This window comes from Marmota flaviventris, chromosome 11, assembly GCF_047511675.1.
Source record: "Marmota flaviventris isolate mMarFla1 chromosome 11, mMarFla1.hap1, whole genome shotgun sequence".
Lineage (NCBI taxonomy): Eukaryota > Metazoa > Chordata > Mammalia > Rodentia > Sciuridae > Marmota > Marmota flaviventris.
In genome coordinates, this window is record NC_092508.1 from 33,319,557 (window position 1) to 33,338,814 (window position 19,258).

The 19,258-nt window shown below is 38.9% G+C and overlaps 1 non-coding gene across 1 annotated transcript; it reads left to right on the plus strand.

Annotated features, from left to right (window-relative positions):
* Positions 1 to 10,387: 10,387 nt before the first annotated feature.
* LOC114097979 (U2 spliceosomal RNA) lies at positions 10,388 to 10,570 on the plus strand. Its single transcript, XR_003583645.1, has one exon. It is a non-coding gene; the product is annotated as a U2 spliceosomal RNA (small nuclear RNA).
* Positions 10,571 to 19,258: the final 8,688 nt, after the last annotated feature.

Genomic DNA, 19,258 nt, shown 5'->3' on the forward strand with positions numbered 1-19,258 from the left:
AAATGCCAGCCATTTTAAAATTAGCAGTAAAATCATATTATTGACAAATTCAGGTTAGCTTCTCCACTCATTCCATTTTTTTTGAGTCATTTTTTTTTCTTTTGCAAGTGGTGTAAATTGAACTACCATATTTAACTAGGAGTATGTGTTTTTTTCCTGTGTGTGTGTGTGTGTGTTCTATCTTTATTAAATTTAGCCAAAATAGTGGGAATTATGGTTTAATTATAACTTTCTAGGATAGGTAGATTACCACAGGCATTCAACAGATAAAAACATGAGAAATATATAAAATTTGTGTTATAAACATTAAAAATAATTCATATACATCTACACAGTGGGATAATATGCAACTATAAAAAAGGAGTGAGATCTTTTTATAATGACATAGAGTGATCGCCAAATATTTTAAGTGAAAAAACAAAATGCAGAACAATGTTTATAGTGTGTTGTTACATTTTGTAGCAAAAAAAAAAATTAGGGGAAATAAAATGTAGTTAATTATCTTACCAATAGTAGCAATATTACCATTATTTTTATTTTGTTGTCTATTGTAAGGGAGAAGTATTTTCTTTTCTTATCTATTGCTTAACTTCATGGTTGAGATCTCTATAATGAATAGATTAACAAGAGAAAATCATACAGATTTATTTAATGTAAGTTTATGTGACATGGGAGACATACATGACACACATGAAGACTCAAAGAAACAGGGAAGCCTGTATATTTTTATTCTAAGTTTGATGAAGTAGATAGTTGGGAAGAAATATGACTGGAAGATAAAAGGGTCTGATTTGATGGTTAATAAACTGGGGAGAACTTAGCAAACCTGTTTTTTCAGATTCTTCTTGGTATCTCTGTGTCTTTAAAGATAGGGATGTTCCCTTCCTCTGGGTAGAGAGTGGTAATCCCTAGAATTAAGTATTATAACCCATTTTAGAGAACGGTCAGCTAGGTTTAATGGCCTGCTTTAGGAGAGAAGAGGAAGAGGAAAGTAAGAGAAAGCTTTCTGCTTCTGCTGTTTTTTCACTTATCAAGGTGCCATATTGTGGGGTAATACAGACTGAACCCCATCACTTATATGTGTACCTAAGGCTAAAACAAATAACAAATATGCTAATGTCATTAGAAATCTAACTCTTTAGTGTAAGAGAAAATAGACATAAATATTAAATCAAGGAAAACTTATGTGAACTTAAATTGGACTTGGAAACATATACTTATGTTTCTTATTCCTTTAACAAAAAGAAAAGCCCTGGGGGCTAGGGATGTCACTCAGTGATGCTTAGCATGTACAGGCCTTGGGTTCAATCCCAAGCACCTAAGGGGGAAGCCAAAAGCTCTGTCAATCAAAAAGACCTAGGAACAACAACACAATAGAAATGAGTAACCTTAAGTTCAATTTAGAGACCCTAATGGGCTCTAAATACTTTTTTTTTTCCCTCTAAAAAGAACTAAACATCCATGGAGAAATCATGGATTCTAGGTCTGGAGTACAAATTCCATAAGATAAAATGGGTATCTGACTAGCTAGAAAGCAAGAAAAGTAATTATCAAGAAAGATGTCTCAGGCTTATGTAAGCCAACAGGAGGCTTGTTAAAAGGACACAGCAACCAACTGAAAGGGACCCCCCATTGTCTTAAGGTGGAACAAATTAAGTGTCAAACAGAACAACAACAAGGAATGCATAAAATCAAGAACTGTAGACTAATTCTTAAAAATTAAGTTGTCACTTGGAGGTTTCTAGTGTACAAACATTACTCAGAATATCAATTAATTTTTTTAAAAAGAAAAAAACAAGTATTTAAAAAATATTTTTGCAAATTGTTTTTCCAGATTTATCAAATTGCTAATGAGTGGAAAGTCCTCACAGAATTTCAGCTAATAAATGTAGCAGAAAGAATAAAAAGAGAAAATCACTATCATGCAATCCTTAATGCAATGGTAGATCTAATCAGTCATCAGTGAATGCTGAAAGCCTGAGATAAAAGACTGATGAGGAACATTGTCATGAAATCAGCTGAGCCCACTGATCAGTCATGTGTTTAAGGTTTTTCTGAATAAAAAGAAGAACAATATTTTAAAAAACACATTCTCGCAAAATCCATATCTTTTGATTGTTTATTTATATTCTGTCTATTTCCAAAAAAAGGATGGGTAAGCTGGGCATGGTGGTGCACGGCTATAATCCCAGCACTCAAGAGACTGAGGTAGGAGGATCACAAGTCCAATCTCAACATTTTAGAAAGACCTTGTCTCAAATTAAAAAATACAAAGGCTGGCGATGTAGCTCAGTGGTAAAGCACCCCTGGGTTCAATCCCTGGTATCAAACAAACAACAACAACAAAAAGGCAGGTAGGCCTTTATAAAAATATAGCAATCATCATCATCATCACAGCCACTATGTCCATGCTTGATCTGGGGCAAACTGCATGCTGCATGGAGACTGATCATCACTATGCCATGCGATGAGGTAGGTACCATTACTATCCCCATTTAATCATTAGGGGAAATAAATCTTAATGAGTTCAAGTAGCCTTTTTATAAGGTAACTAAATGAGCAAGTACCAAAAAAATATTTATAAAGTTCCCCAAAGATTATATACCAAATTTCACAAATCTCATTTAATGGGAGATGCTAATAAATTATATTTGCACAGAGAGCATGAAATCTCTTTAGTTTGGACGCACTCCTCAGTTATGAGGGCTAAATTAAGATAAGTCATTTTATTCAAATATAATACTCAATTCAAAATATAATACTTACTAACAATAAGTAAGTGACTCTAGTTCATTTATCAGGGGCATATGACATTATCTTTGGTAAAATACATATCTTTCTGAAAAATAAAAGCTACAAAATATAATTTCTTAAATCACCCTTCTTCCTTCTTCCTGTAGTACTTTAACTTGTAACTGTCACATGTTGACAGTGCTGTCTGATGACAATAAGCAGAACTGCAAGCACATGGCATGTAGGCTTTCCTTTGTATCTTTACATGCATATATTGTTGTTTTCCACCCCACATTATTGTTGCATGGTAGTGTGTTATTTGTTTACTAGTACTTAATTTTCACTTTGAAGTTGACATTCTAAACATGCTGTCTTCTATTTCTGCTGATTTTAAGACAGTAATGTTCAAAACTGGTGACTTAGTTATTGGAAAAGAATGTGGAGCAAGAAGCCATATTTCCAGACTTTAAGAATTCTTACTGACTTAAGAAGGTAATTTCTGAAGCCCTGGGAATTTCTGTGCACAAATTCCAAATGTCCCAGTTACCATGCTTAGTTTTCTAGTTTTAAATTCCATGTGTAGCTCAATGATAGAGGGCTTAGCTAGCATATCCAAAGTCCTTGGTACAATCCCTAACACCAAAAAGAAAAGAAAAAAAAAATCTATGTTCCTTGCCCTCCTAGTAGACTCCTACCTCTTATTAGGCTTTCCCCACATCCTGGCCTTCACTTCTGAAAGCACAGTTTACCTGTTGTGGATCAAAACTCTTAATGATAAATGGAATGCTCAAGGATGCCAAGTAATTCCATATGTGTAGTCCCACACTCTGAAACAACTGGAAAGGAATGATAGGTTTAAAGCAAAACATTTCACAGGCAAGTAGGGAAATCTAATTGCAAGGTGTTTCTGTGACAGAATGGCTTGTGAAACTATAAATGCAATTATACTAAACAGTAGACCTAAAAAAGGACCCATTGTCTAAAATTGTAGGGATCCTTGGGATAGCTGTAGATGTAGGGAAAGAGCAAGACTTCCTATTTCTAGTTTTAAGTGAAAAAGAAAACAGTGTTTCTATATACCAGATATTTTCTTGGTTGTTCTTTGCATGTGTATGATTGTTTTATTATTTTAATTTCATTTCCTTATTTATTTATTTTTATTTTGCAGTTCTGAGTATCAAACCCAGAACTTTGTACTAGGCAAGTATTCTACCCCTGAGCTATATCCCCAGCACTGTTTTAATTTCTTGAGCCTGAATGGACAAAGGAGATATTTCAGAAATGAATTAATAATTTGGTCCCTATTGAAATGAGAGAAACCAATGCTATATTTAATTTTCCGCTTTCAATTTAACAGCTCAAGTTTTAAAAAGAATGAGTCAATGCTCTTTTTATAAACAACATATTTGTAAATACAGCATAGTCGGGTCCCCTAGTAAACCAATTTGAAACATACTTAGTCCAACTCTTCTGGCTATGGGTAGAGGGGGAAAATCGACATTAATAAAGAAAATACCCAGTTTTCTTGTATTTTCTTATAACAATTCTGTGATCACAGAGATTCTGCACTAACTTGACTGAAAGCCTAAAGTTTGGAATCTTCCCCTTGGAGACTGTTGGGATGGCTAAGATGCCAGGGTAAGGGTCCCTGATAATTGGTGCATGCTGTGACAAGTGCAGAGCAAGCCCTTTCTTTCTGATTGCTGTGGATTTTGTACACAGGTTGACCTCTATCTGGTGCTAGCCAGATCCTAGGAATTTATATTTTTCCTGTATTAACCTGTGTGAGTAGGTGTCAACTTATTGGAACAAAGACTGATTAGAAATTTTGGGACAGTTTCAGTTTTCACTTGAATTTGTTCTTAACACAAGTATCTGGTTCTATAAAAGGGATCCCAATAAAATATTTCAAAGCAAAAACCAAAAACTTCCAGGCACAGTGGTGCATGTCTGTAATTCCAGCGACTCAAGGCTGAGACAGGAGGATTACAATTTCGAGGCCAGCCTGGGCAACTTTGTGAGATTCTGTCTCAAAATAAAAAGGGCTAGGCATGTAGCTGATTGGTAAAGCATCCCTGGGCTCAATCCCTAGTACCAGGGGAAAAAAATGTGGTCAAAAGTATTAAATAATTTGCCCTAAAGTCAAACTAGCCAGAAGTGGTAGAACCAGGATGAGAATCAAGACAGGCCAGCTCCTAAGTCAATACGTGTAAGCTGCTTGATCATTTTCCTGTCTGATACAATTTAAGAATGTCCACTCATACCCAAAGAGTGTTCATGTCTGTGCTTGTTTCTTCCTTAATTAGACATTGCCACTAAATACATCTACCATTTTTTAATCTGTTCTAAACAATATCTTCATATATATCGCATCTCACTTAATTTGGCAATGTATTTATTCCCTTCATTTTAAATGAGGAAATGGGTTCATTCATGTTTTTTTAGACTGTAACTGTCAGAGTTAGAATTTTAAACCCAATGGTCTTGATTCTAGTCTCTTGCCTCCACACAATGAGCACTCAGCTTCTGTGAGCAAGCACCCTTTTTCCAACACTGTGAGTTGGTCAACTTAGCATACCTATGTGGAACGGAATTTTGCTCCTTGAACTCAGAATGGTACCCAACCCATGTGAAAAAACTTCCTTTCTAATAGAAAACGCATTTCTGAAATAGGGATCTTGAACTCCATGGGCTCTCTTTCTGCCAGTCCCTTTCAGTCAATGTCCAATTAAAACAGTTTGTCCACTACATATGTGCTCAGTCTGTGTCTAAAGAATAATGATACCTGGGCTGGGGGTGCAGGTCAGTGGTAGAGGGCTTACCTCGTCTTGATGGATTTGACTCCGAGCACCACAAAGAAAAAAAAAAAAAAAGAATAATGATACCTTTGTCCAACTAGTTACTGTTAATTTCTCTGAATGCATTAAAATGCTCCAATTACCTCTAACATTGTCCTGAAGTTTTTTCTGTGTCAGGGTAAAATGGTCTAGCTGGAAACATCCTTTTGTCACAGTGAAGTTCAGAGCACTCTGCAGTTTAAAAGCAGTGGTTTTAGGAATGTTTGAAAAACATCTACTGCAAGTTATTACTACTTTAAAATAGGTACTTACTGTGTGTACATAAATGCAAATAAATGCATGTTACAATATCCTGACTTGTAAATTTCTGATATTCACAAATTGTGTGTCAGATCTCTGAGCCTCCCTCTCCTCATCTCCATTCCCAGGGTTCCTGAGGCCCCCTGGCCAAGTCCAAGTGAAGACAGTCTTGTTCCAACAGCACCACTCTGTGGCCAGGGTGAAGAACTGACTAAAAACTCTTCCTACTCAACTTTTGCCACAGACAATGTGCTTCAAAACCCAGTCTCTCCACCCACCCCAACTTTCCCTGGATTTAGCTACTCATAGCCAAGTTGATTCCACCTCAGGCAATGGTTTCTCACACTTGCATACATCCTTTTTAAGGAATATTTCTTCTTCTTCCTACCAAGCTGCTTCAAATCTTTTCTTATTCCTCCAAATGCCTTTATCAACATACGTGAACCTGGCAGCTCCTAGAGCCAGGCCACCCACTCTTGGCCCCCATGCTTGGAAATGTGGAAGAGTTAATCATGACTTTTTTTGTTTGTTTGTTTTTAGTACTGGGATTGAACCCAGGGGTGGTCTACCACTGAGCCATCCTCCTGGTTTATTTTGAAACAGAATCTCATTATGTTGCTTCAGTCCTCTCCTCCATAAGTTGCTGAGGCTGTCCTGCCTGAGCCTCCTGAACTGCTGGGATTACAGGTATGTGCTACCATGCCTGACGCTAACCATGATTTTTAGAGTTGAGCATTTCAAAACCTTATTCAAACTGAATACTGTCCTCTTTCCAGTTCCTAGCCCCCAGTACCTGATAAGCTTCTTTAACAACCAGGGAGGGAGACACAGACCACAGTAAGAAAAGATAGCAGTGTGTGTTGGGGGGAGGTGGGCAGACAGAAAGAGAGAAGGGAAAGAAAACAAGAAAGGGAGAAAGACAAAAATAAAGAAAGGGAGGAAAGGAAGGGGGGAAGAAGAAAGAAAGGAAAAGAGTGAGGGTTTTCTAGGGGGAGACATTTGCAGCTTCCTTTCCTACTGCTTCCACCCAGTGTGGGATTGAGATGAGGAACAAGGGAGCACCAAAACCCACTCAGTAATAAAAATAATAAATAAATAAATAATTGTGTGATGCAGTAGTTCTAAAAATTTGCTAAAAAATACATAAACATTCCTGATGAACAAAATACAGTATCTGAGGGGCTGGGGAGATAGCTCAGTTGGTAGAGTGCTTGCCTCACATGCACAAGGCCCTGGATTCAATCCCCAGCACCACACACACAAAAAAAGAGATTAAAAAAATAATATAATATCTGGGGGTTGGAGTTGTGGCTCAGTGGTAGAGCACTTGCTTGGCATGTGTGAGGCACTGGGTTTGATTCTCAGTACCACATAAAAATAAATAAATAAAGGTCCATTAACAACCAAAAAAAATGTTTTTTAAAAAAATACAGTATCTGAATTTTAAATATAGACAAGTGGCCTGTTTCAAAACCCATGTGATTATGCAAAGGGAACAGTCCTTTCCAATCCTGAGCCAGTGGTTTGCTGGCTGCTGGACACCTGGTGCACCCACTGTCCCCCTACCATCCTGACATCATCACAATCCCCCACCACAGGGCAGGTTTATGAGAGTTGATAGTAGTATGAGAACATATGGACATTGTGAGGCCTTATGTATAGACATTTTCCTAAATTGTAGAGCTTTTGTTGACTTTTTCCACTTGATTCAAGATACAGGAGGATGCCAGGAGTGGTGTTATTAATCCCAGGGACCCAAGAAACTGAGATAGAAGGATCACAAGTTTGAGGTCTCAAAATAAAAAGGATTGGGGGTGTAGCTCAGTGGTAGAACACCCCTAGGATCAATCTCCAGTAGCCTCCCTGCAAAATCTGGGGAAAGGATACCTGTTCTATTAGGGCACATTTTCTCTTCTGCTTCAGGCTCCAATGTGGCTGGATAGGACTCTGCTCTCTGCTTGTACATCCTTGCTTCTCTTCCCTCCTCAACTGCATAACCTCCCAGAAACTCTTCACTGTCCCTTAAAATCTGCTTTTCTACAAGGACCAGCATTCATGAAAAATGACTCCCTCAAAACCAAACAATTTTTCTTCTTGTTTCTTTAACTACAAAATATTGCAAAAGTATTGTTTTCAGAAAGGAGTGACATCATAAATAATATTATAACCACAAATAACATTTATAAGTTAACAGAAATTAAATATTTATTTACCTCACAGTACCTATGATTTTCTTTTTTGGTCCTGGTGATTGAACCCAGAACCTTGAATATGCTAGGTAAGCACTTTACCACCAAGCTACCCCTCAAGTTCCTTACTATTTATATGGGAAAATGTGTTCTACATTTTAAATAATTCACTTGCAAAATCTTTCTTTCTTGTTTTTTATTTATATTTTTTTGTAGATTGGGAACCTAATGCTTTTTAAAAAATATTTCAGAAAAATGTACATGTTATACATTGTAACACATGAACAACAACAACAAAAGAAGTTTTGTTTTACTAGGCCCAAACTAGTAAAACAAACCAAAAAAAAAAAAAAAAAAAAGCAACTTGTAATGCTAAGTTTGAGATCAAAATACCAAGATATATCAATAGAATAGATTTTTGTCAACAAAACTGAGACAAGAATAAGAAAATTGTAGCAGTGTTATGCATATGCCACATAAAGTAATTCAGATTTAAAAGAAGTTTTATTTAAACATGGATATTTAAATATTATTTAAATATTTATTTATATTATTTAAATATTAAACATATTATTATTTAAATATGCTTCCTGTAGTCCTTGTGTGGCACACTCCTGTAATCCCAGCTATTCAGGAGGCAGAGGCATGAGGATCACAAGTTCAAGACCAATCTGGGCAATTTTGCAAGATCCTATCTCAGAATAAAAATGACAAGGGATGTGACGCAGTGGCAGCGCACACCCCTGGGTTCAATTCCCAGTACCACACTAAAAAAAAAAAAAAAAAAAGTTGCTCTAATATCTAATTACTTACCTGCCATAATATAGGATTTATGAGTATGCGTCTCAACTATCCTCATATAGCATGTGCTTCCATTCTAAAAATAACAAGTTAGCATCTGCTTACCTACATCTGGTGATTAGTCATTCAATCCACTAATTATTTTTTGGTATGAGATGAGTGGAAGCGTTTCTATTTAAATCATCCCCCGAATTACCACATGTCATCTGCAGGTCTTTGCTCCTCATTTTGGCCAATATCTTGCATGAAGTTCTGCCATACAGTAAAGTGCTCCCAGATGTCAGCGAGAGGTGGGTGCCCCCATCCAAAATCTCAGCCAAATCTCATGTGTCATCCATTAGTCAGTCCTCTGGAGAACCACTCAGATGTGTCTTATTCTGTGCTCATACTGCTCTGTCCCCAGTTCAAGGCATCACCATTTCTCATCTGGCCTAATGCAAGAACCTACTGTGTCTCTCTGCTTCCATTCTAACCCTCCTGTATCTATTCACCCCGAATGAACTTAAACAAGAAACTATTTGTATTAGGACTTAGCCCTTAACTAAGCATCTTTTTAAAATTCTGTGTAAATAAATGGGACATATTGGAGCATGAGCCAGAATCAACTTTTTAAAATTTGGATCAGATCAAATCATTCTCCTCCTTATAACTTTTTCAGGGCTGGGGATGTAGCACAGTGGTCAAGTCCTTGCCTATTATGCCCAAGGTCCTGGGATGAGAGCAGGGGAAGAAAACTTTCTTTTCTACTCTTCTTCCATTTCACCCATTCTCTGCTAATTTGGCCTTCTTTCTGTTTCTCAAACACAGGTCACTTGTTCCCTCAGAGAACCCAGCAGGAGCCTGGGCTAGGGCCTCCTCATCTTCTCTGCTCTAGAAGAATGTCTCAGAGCTCAGGCCTCAGGTTGCTTTTCTTTTTCAACGACTTCTCAAGTTATATCTCTAGCCTGGATTTTTCTCTCAACAAGATCATCTCCTCAACTGTCTATTTGATATGTCCATTCAGATGTCTAATAACAATACAATATATATGACTTATCCGGTTCTGATATCCAACCTCACTACCTCCCCAAGCATACTGTTTTCCCAGTCTTTCCCATCTCAGTATTAAATAAAAATTATAGGAAGCCTTGTTTGGAACAGGCTTCTGTACTAGAACCTAAACAACCAGGATAGAAATCAAAATGGACATATTGACCTTATATTTCCACATCACCAATCTGAAAGTAAACTGTTTATCTAAACTTCAGAGAAATCAGCATTTGAGAGATAAAAGCTGAATTTCCTAATAGTTCATAATAGTAAAGTTAAGCTTTACACAAAAGAAATGCCTCGAAATAACCTGATATTAACTAGTCAGTTATTTTTCTATTTTGTCTCTGCCTCGAAAGGAAGTAACTTAAAATGAGCAGCCTACTTTGTCTTCTTTGTTGCTGCTTTTTTCAGCCTTTATCTTTCTGTAATACCAAGCTGGTACTACTCAGTACCCTGGAACACTTATTCTACTTATAGAATACAATGTTGCCTAACTCTAGAATCAAAAATAAAGCCAATTAAGATCTTTAAACTATCCTTCTTGACCTTTTGGCGAATCTGTTCTTATCAATTTACAACTCACTATCTGATATTTCCTCTATATGAGGACAATATAGTTAATGGATTTTTGAAGAAGGGAAAGGGAACAGGAGTTTTCTCCATCCACTCCACGCATCCACCTGGTACTGCAGTACTTTTAGGAACAGGGCAACAAAAAGAAGAGGAAGAAGAAAAAGAAGAGGAGGAGGAGGAGGGGAAAAAGAAAGAGGAGGAGGTGGAGATTTTAAAATAAGTTGTTGCAATTTTGTCATTTAACATATAATAAATGCCCGCTCATTTTTACCAAAAACTCAGGTCTTAAGTCCTTTCTTTCTCTCAAAGCTTGTAATTAATCCATGAACAAATAGTGTAGCCCCTACCTTCAAATTATATCCAGAATCTAACTCCTTTCAATAGGTAACAGAAATAAGCAGTGGGAACATGAGGTTCAAGGGATAATTCTGTAAATTGGGCCTAGTGAGTTGACTGACCCCAACATGCTTTCCTTTAAAAAGCAATTTATGTGCAGCCCTGCCTAGTATAATTCAATAGGATATATTACATTTTTAGCAAACAACTCTTATCTTCAGGCGATATGCAGATCCCCAAACTCCTCTCTACTGATAAGAAAAGCACAAGTTACCCTAAAGGAGGAGGGTGACTTTTGTGACCTTTACACCAACCAGATTTCAGAATTCAAGGAGAGATGAACATAAAACCAGTTAATGTGGGCCAAGGTGACTCAGAGTTGCCTTGGATTTTTAGCATGCCATTATCATAATAAGATCTCTCTTCCATGGGGTAAGGCCCTGTGAAGTGGGGACTTGACAGTCTGATGCAATCCTGCTATCAGTCAGAAGTCAAGAGGTGGACCTGGGTGGGACTCTCTGGAAATTTCCCTCAGCCCTACCCCCACCAATAAATCTGGAGGGTAGGAGGGGTGCACCATTCTTTTTCTCTCTGAGAGGACCTACTCTCTCCTTTGAGAGTGTCCTTTTTGTCCCTTTTCCTATCCCTCATGCCTATTACTCTGAGCGATACGTCTGAAATCTTTCTGGCATAATTATAAGAACCAGTAACTGAGGACCTCCATGACTGCCTTGGCTCTACTGCAGGCCCTTGCTTTGTAATACATTTTTTTTTTTTTTTTTTTTGGTACTAGGGATTGAATCCAGGGGCCTTAATCACTGAACCACATCCCCAGCCCTTTTTTTTTTTTTTTTTAGAGACAGGGCCTTGCTAAATTGCTTAGGGCCTTCTAAATTGCTGAGGCCCTAAATGGCTTTGAACTTGAGATCATCCTGCCTGGGCCCCTGGGGATTACAGGTGTGCACCACCATCAATGGCTCTGTAACACTTTGACCTTCTAAGAGTTAAGTCATAGTGACTGTTTGCCTCAACTATTCTAATAGTCTCTCACTGATGTCCCTGCTTCCACTTTTTCACTCTATTCTTCACTCTCCATCTGGTAGAAGAGCTATCCCTCTGAAAAAGGAAGCCAGTCACGTGAGGTGGTGCACACCTGTAATCCCAGCAGCTTGGGAGGCTGAGGCAAGAGGATCATGAGTTCAAAGCCTGCCCTCAGCAAAAGCGAGGCGCTAAGCAACTCAGTGAGACCCTGTCTCTAAATAAAATACAAAAAGGGATGGAGATGTGGCTCAGTAGTCAAGTGCCCCTGAGTTCAATCCCCAGTACCACCCCTGCTCAAAAAAGAAAGAAAGAAAGCCAGCCTCTAACACCGTCTGCTCAAAGCCCTCTAAGAGTCAGGAACATCAGATAAACCCACAGACCCAAATGATTACCTCACTACCACATCATTGTCAACCTGATCTTATCTCCTACCTTTCTATTCTTTTTTCATTTATCTTTAGCCTCATTCAGACCCTTTGAACCTTTATCATGCATTTCTAACAGTACTGCCCTCCCTGCCTTTGCAATCACTTGCTCCCTTTGCCTGGAGTGCCAGGTGTCCACAGGTTCATGCTCTCACTTCCTTACATGTCTCTTTTCAGATGTTGTCTCCTCCTCCTCCTCCTCCTCCTCCTCCTCCTCCTCCTCCTCTTCCTCCTCCTCCTCCTTCTTCTTCTTCTTCACTGGGGATTGAACCCAGGGGCACTCGACCACTGAGCCACATCCCCAGCCCTTTTTGAATTTTATTTAGAGACAGTGTCTCACTAAGTTGCTGAAGCTGGCTTTGAACTCTCGATCCTCCTGCCTCAGCCTCCCCAGCCACTGGGATTACAGGCATGCACCACCGCTCAGATGTCTTCTTAAAAGAAAGCTTTTTACTTTATAAAAAGCAGCACCCTTTCCCTTCTATCCCTATACCTTTTTAATAACAACAACATCATGTAGAGCATAGAACATATAGCATTCGCTATATGCCAGGTATCATTGTAAGCACTTCACAGATAGTAAATCACCTAATCCTCACATCATCCTATATAGACAATGTTACTATTCCCATTTTATGGATGAAGAAACTAAGGCATACAGACATTAAATAACTTGCTCCAAAGTTACAAAACCAAGTGATGGAGTTGAAATTTGAATGCATGCTCTCTGGCTCCAACATGTTCTTTTTATTTATTGCCCTATTTTTTTAATAGCTGTAGTCACTACCTATTTTATGTTTATTATCTCACAGCTTTATCACTTGTTTCAGCATAATCAATCATCCCAAACTTAGTGGCTTAAAGCAATAACTTATCATTCCTCAGGAATTTGAGTCAGGAATTCAGGCAAGGCTTGACTAGGCTGACTTTCTGACCTACTTTGCCTTGGCCTATCTTACTCACCTGCATTCATTTGGTGACTGAGTAGGCCTGGAAGGTCTCAGAAAGCTACACTCTGGCACCTCAGTGTTCCTGAATGTGGCTTCTCTCTTCACATTGTTTCTTATTGGCCCGTGCTATGGCTGAAGCTTTAGAACATGGTAGCTGGCTTCTCAGAGAGGATGTGAAAGTTGCCAGTTTACTTAAACTCTTGATCCAGAAATCCTAGAACTTAATTTCTGTTGCAATATATCAATTAAAATAAAATTGCCAGGGGCTGGGGCTGTAGCTCACTGGTAGAGCACTTGCCTAGCATGCGTGAGGCACTGCATTTGATCCTCAGCACCACATAAAAATAAAACAAATAAAATAAAGGCATGCTGTCCATATACAACTACGAAAATTTTTTTTAAAAATTGCCAGGTATAGTGGTACATGCCTATAATCTCAGTGACTTGGGAGGCTGAGGCAGGAAGATCACAAGTTTGAGGCCAGTCCAGTCTCAGCAATTTAGTGAGGCCTGTCTCAAAAAAAAAAAAAAAAAAAAAAATGAAAAGGGCTAGGGATGTGGCTCAGTGGTTAAGCCTCCCTGGTTTTAATCCCTTGTACCAAAAAAGTAAGTAAATAAGTAAATAAATAAATAAAATCACAGGGCTGACCCATGTTTGGGGGTGAAGAAAAAGTCTCCATCTCTTGATGTTTAGAGTGGCATTTGTATACATGGAAGGAGGAAATGATAGATGTAATCTTAGGAGACGGTCTTCTACATTATCAGTGTGTAACTTCCATGAGAACAGAGACTCTTTGCTATTTCATTTATTATTATGCCTCTCCAGTTCTTAGAATAGTGCCTCGCACATAATAAGTATGCAATAAATATTTATTTCATCCATGAATTTAAGGCACATTTGAAAGAAAGAATCTGCAAAGATAATGGAAAGGTCCAAAGTAAGAGGAAACCAGGAAGAGCTATGTCCCAGATGTCAAAGAAAAAGAGTGAAAGAAAGACCCAACCAAGAACTTTACCTTCTACTCTCTTTTTAAATTGACACATAAACATTGTACGTATTTATGGGGTTACATATGATGTTTCAGTACACATACACATTGTTTAATCAGAGTAAGCACATGAATCTCCTCAAACATCATTTCTTTGTGATACAAACATTCAAAGTTCTTTCTTCTAGCTTCTTTGAAATATACAGTACCTTATCTTTATCTACAGTCACTCTTCTGTGTAATACAACACCAGAATTGATTTCTCTTATCTAACTATAACTAACTTAGTTATTCTTAGACCTCCTCGGACCAACCTATCCACATCCTTCCCTCATTCCTATCTTCTCCAGGCTCTGGCAACCACTATTATACTCTCTACTTCTACGAAATCAACTTTTTTAGATTCCACTGAATGAGGTCCTTCAGTATTTCTCTTTCCATGGTGGCTTATTTCACTTAATGTCCTTCAGTTCTATCCATGTTTTTCCAAATGACAAGATTTTGTTCTTTTTTAAAGACTGAATAGTATTCCATTGTATGTACACCATATTTTCTTTGTCCATCCATCAGTTGATGAACAGTTAGGTTGATTCTATTTCTTGGCTACTAGTGTTGCAATAAACATGGGCATACATACATATCTTTTATACACTAATTTCCTTTGGACATATACCCAGTATTATACTTGCTGGTAATTCTATTTCTAGTTTTTGAGGATTCTCCATACTGTTTTCCATAATGGTTGTACTAATTTACATTCCTACCAACAGTTTATGAGATTTTTTTCCTTTCTCCAAATCCTTGCCGGTGTTTATTATTTTTTTGTCTTTTTGATAATGGCTATTCTAAATGGGATGAAAGGATATCCCAATATAGTTCTTGCATTTCCCTGCTGATTGGTTGAGTATTTTTTTCATATACCTCTTGGCCATTTGTATGTCTTTTTTTGAGAACGTCTATTTAGGCATATAAACCATTTTAAAAATTGAATTGTTTGGGTTTTTTGCGATATAATTATTTGAATTTCCTATATATTCTGAATATCAACTCCTTGTCAGATGTATAGTTTGCAAATATTTTACTCCATTTTGTAGGTTGTGCCCCCCTTCTGTAGATTGTTCTCTTTGTTGTATAGAAAATTTTTAGTTTTATATGATCTAGCTGTCTATTTTTGCTTTTGTTGCATGTACTTTTGTGATTATAACCAAGAACCTTTGTCCATTCCAATGTCCTGATGTGTTTCTCCTATTTTCTTTTAGAGATTTTTCTTTTGGATCTTACATTTAAGGCTTTAATCCCTTTTGAGTTGATTTGGAGAGAGGGTGGGGAGGTAGGTATTATTCAGTTAGTTTGCATGTGGTTATTCAATTTTCCAAGCACTGTTTATTGAAGAAACTGTACTTTCCCCAGTGGATGTTCTGAGCACTTTTGTCAAAAATCAGTTGGTTATGGATTCTTGGGTTTATTTCTAGGGTCTGTATTCTGTTAATTTGGTCTATATGTCTTTTTTTTTTTAATGCTAATACCATACTGTTTTGATTCCATAGCTTTGTATATATTTTGGAGTCACCAGTATAATGCCTCCATAGCTTTGTATATATTTTGGAGTCACCAGTATAATGCCTCCTGCTTTGTTCTTTTTATACTTTTTTTTTCTTTGTGGTGCTGGGGATCAAACCCAGGGCCTCACTCATGCTAGACAAGTGCTCTACTACTTAGCTACATTCTCAACACCCCATGCCCTCTTCTCATGTTAAAAGTTTTATAAGTAAAAAAGCATATGATTAAATCAAACCATACAAAATGGCATAGAATAAAGTCAAGTTTTCCTCACTCTCTTGTTCCCAATTCCCTCCCCCCCCAGTGGCAGATACTCTTAAATGTGTATTTTTTAGAGCTGTAATCAAGGATAAGGATATATGTCACAGTATTACTGAAAACTCAGTCCTTGACCCTGATGCCAATCCAATAATGAGGACACAGTTTGAAGAAAAAGGAAAAAAAAGTTTTGCTAGCAAAGAAGAAGCACGGGGGACCCCTTTCCCAAAGGCTGTGATTCTCCCCATCAGGGGAATAAGGAGAAGAGGGGTTTTTAAAAGTTGATTCAAAAGCTACACCCCCAAACTAGGGAGGAGATTAGGAAGATCAAGGAGGAGAAGGTTGGGAAGAAGAAAAAAAAATGTCAGTTTTAGAGAAGCAAGGACTATATTCAAAGCATAAAGTGGGCCACTGTTACAATAGCTATTCACCAACCTACCTAACCTTTTTCCGGAAAACCATATACATAACACAATTGGTAGAATACTACACACATGATCCAGCATCTAACTTTTTTTTCCTCTTAACAACCTAACTTACAGATCATTTTGTATAAATAATCCTCATTCTTTTAAATGGTTGTGCAGAATTGAAACCAGAGTTTGAGATGAAACTTGATGGATGGGTTCTATGCAGGCCTCGCCAATTTCCCTCTTGTTTGAAGAATGAAATCCAACAGACAATTATGGAAGGCAAGAGTAGGATTTATTTAAGTGAAAAGAGATAGAACTCTTGCAATGTGGGAAGGGACCTGATAGCAGGAAAACCTTTTGATGTGCTACCTAGGGGCTGATGTGGGTTTTGAGTATGAACATTGAGGAAAATCTGTTAAACAGGCATTGAAAGAGTACCAAAGCCATTGGTGAAAATACATGTTAAACAGGTATTGAAAAAAATATCAAGGCTATTGACTGGGTCCTTTAGTCTTCTGAGTTTGAATCCTTCCTGTCACTTCCATCTGGGTTCCTCCCACCTTCCATTTTCCCTGGGCTCTGGGACAAAGGAGTTGACTGGAATGTTTCCAGTCTCAATGGCTTGTGCGTATTTCCTTCAAGTTTCAGTATTTCTCTGTTTATCCTAAATCCCTATCTCAGCTTAGCTTCATGGTCTTTACATTGAAAAAGGCTTTGGTGGGGCCTATTACTCTGACTGCCTAACCATCTATTCTTATTTAGAGTGGTTCACCTGTTTGACCATATCATTAGATTCCATAATTAGGAGGCGGCTACTGCTTCCAGTAGACTTGAAAAAGCTTGGATTACAGACTTGGTAAGACTGAGAGGTCAGAAAGTAGAGGTATAACATTAGGTTGCAAAGGAAATAAGGCAGAAAAAAAAATAAAAATGAGACAGAGTTGGGTGCGGTGGATCACACATGTAATCCCAACTACTGGGATGGCTGAGACAGAGGATTGCAACTTCGAGACTAGCTTCAGCAACTTAGTGAAACCCGGTCTCAAAATAAAAACAGAAGGGCTGGGGATATAGCTTAAAGTGCTCCTAGGTTCAATCTCTAGTATGGGGCTGGGGTTGAGGGGAAGAGGAAGGGAAGGAGAGGGGAGCAACCTTATATACTGAAAGATTAAGAGAGGTGGACATTGAAAATACACACAAAAAAGTAGGGCTAAATCATGGAGCAAAGTCTCTAAAGGAATTGGAAGAGATGTCTCTGGAGAAGGGTCCAAGGAGTTCCCAGAGGAGAGGGGGAACTCAACTCAGAACCAGTGGGGTTCTTGGCATCGGTGAAGGAAAAGAATTTCAGCATAAACCAGACAAGGCAGAGGCAGAGGTTTATTTAGGAAGGTAGATATACATTCAAGGGAGAATGAAAACTGACTCGGGCTAGGGTTGGGGGTGGGATGTCCAGGGGCAGGGCTGGAGGTGCACAATTCTGCGTATTTCCCTCATTTTACAAGGGTATGGGCCAAAATTTACAACCTGTTTTGAGCCTCTCAGTGGCTTGTGCGTATTTCCTTCAAGTTTCAGTATTTCTCTGTTTATCCTAAATCCCTATCCCAGAAGGTTTCCCGAGTTCAAGTGGAGAGATTAACCTTGAGAGGTCATAACATTTCTCTTAAGGCAGAAGGGAGATGGCGAGATGGCGAGGAAGGCTGGTGTTGCAAGTAGACTTTGAAATAGTGGCTAGTGGAGTTGAGGAAATTCACTTCTACTGGTCTCATTTTCCTCAGAAATGTAGGAGATGGAGTATTTTATTTTTATTTTTCCAAAGGGGGTGGGGGTTAAGTAAAAGGTTAGGATTACAAGGGTTGGGACTAGCCAGGAGGGAAAAGCTGATAGTCTGAGAAGCAATGTGTAAATGTGACTGTTTTAGGCTCAATCAATAATACCTGACCGCATGGAAGTCCTGACATAAGTTGGACACCTTTGGTTTATAATGGCATCAATTCACAGGGTCGTGTGACTTCCTGCACTGGTGCAGGAGTGGATGGAGCTGGTTGACGTTGCAGAAGAGTTTTGCAGGTGGGTGGAGCATTGAGGAGGCTAGCGGTTGAGGGTTTGGTGAAAGACCATTCGTAGCTGGGAGCTTCAGACTCTGAATTCACATTCATCGTTGGCTGTTTAAATATATGTTTGCAGGTCCAGTGCACCGCCTAGCTTAAGAGAGTTAGCATCCCTGGGGCCTGGGTACCAAGACCAGCGGTGAAGGACTTCAGGGTGCTGGCGGGGTGGGGCTGTGACAAGCAGATGGTTGGGAAACTCATTTTATTCAGACCGTACACTGGGGAGCCCCGCAGGAATCATAGTGGGGAGGCCAATACCCTTCGGGGTTATAACTGAGTGGTAAAAAAAAGTGTGGACACTTCAGCAAACCGGCGCCGCGTGGCGATGACGTCATTCCAGGGGACAGGAAGCGATCACTTCAGATACAGTTCACAAAGGCAGTTTAAAGATATTTCAGGCTTTTTACTTTATACTTCCACCTCCCGCAGTTTGAAGTAGTAACAAAATGATACTACTTCACCGTCGCCCGTCACCATGGAAACGCTGGGCAGCTAGGCCGGGACAATTCCATATTACGTCATTGTTGAAGCGCGCCCGGGAACTGGTGGTTCCACCTTGGCCTAGGGAGGGGCACTGCGCATGGAAACGTTGGCTTCAGTGCTTAACGCATCTTCAATAATTTTGGTCCCTACCAGGCGCCGTCTCCAGTCTTCCAGTCTCACCCCACCTACTCCGGGAGCAATCCCCTCCCGCCCTCCACCCGCTCACCGCCCGCGGCCCCGCCTCTGTACGGAGGCCCCGCCCCCGTGAAT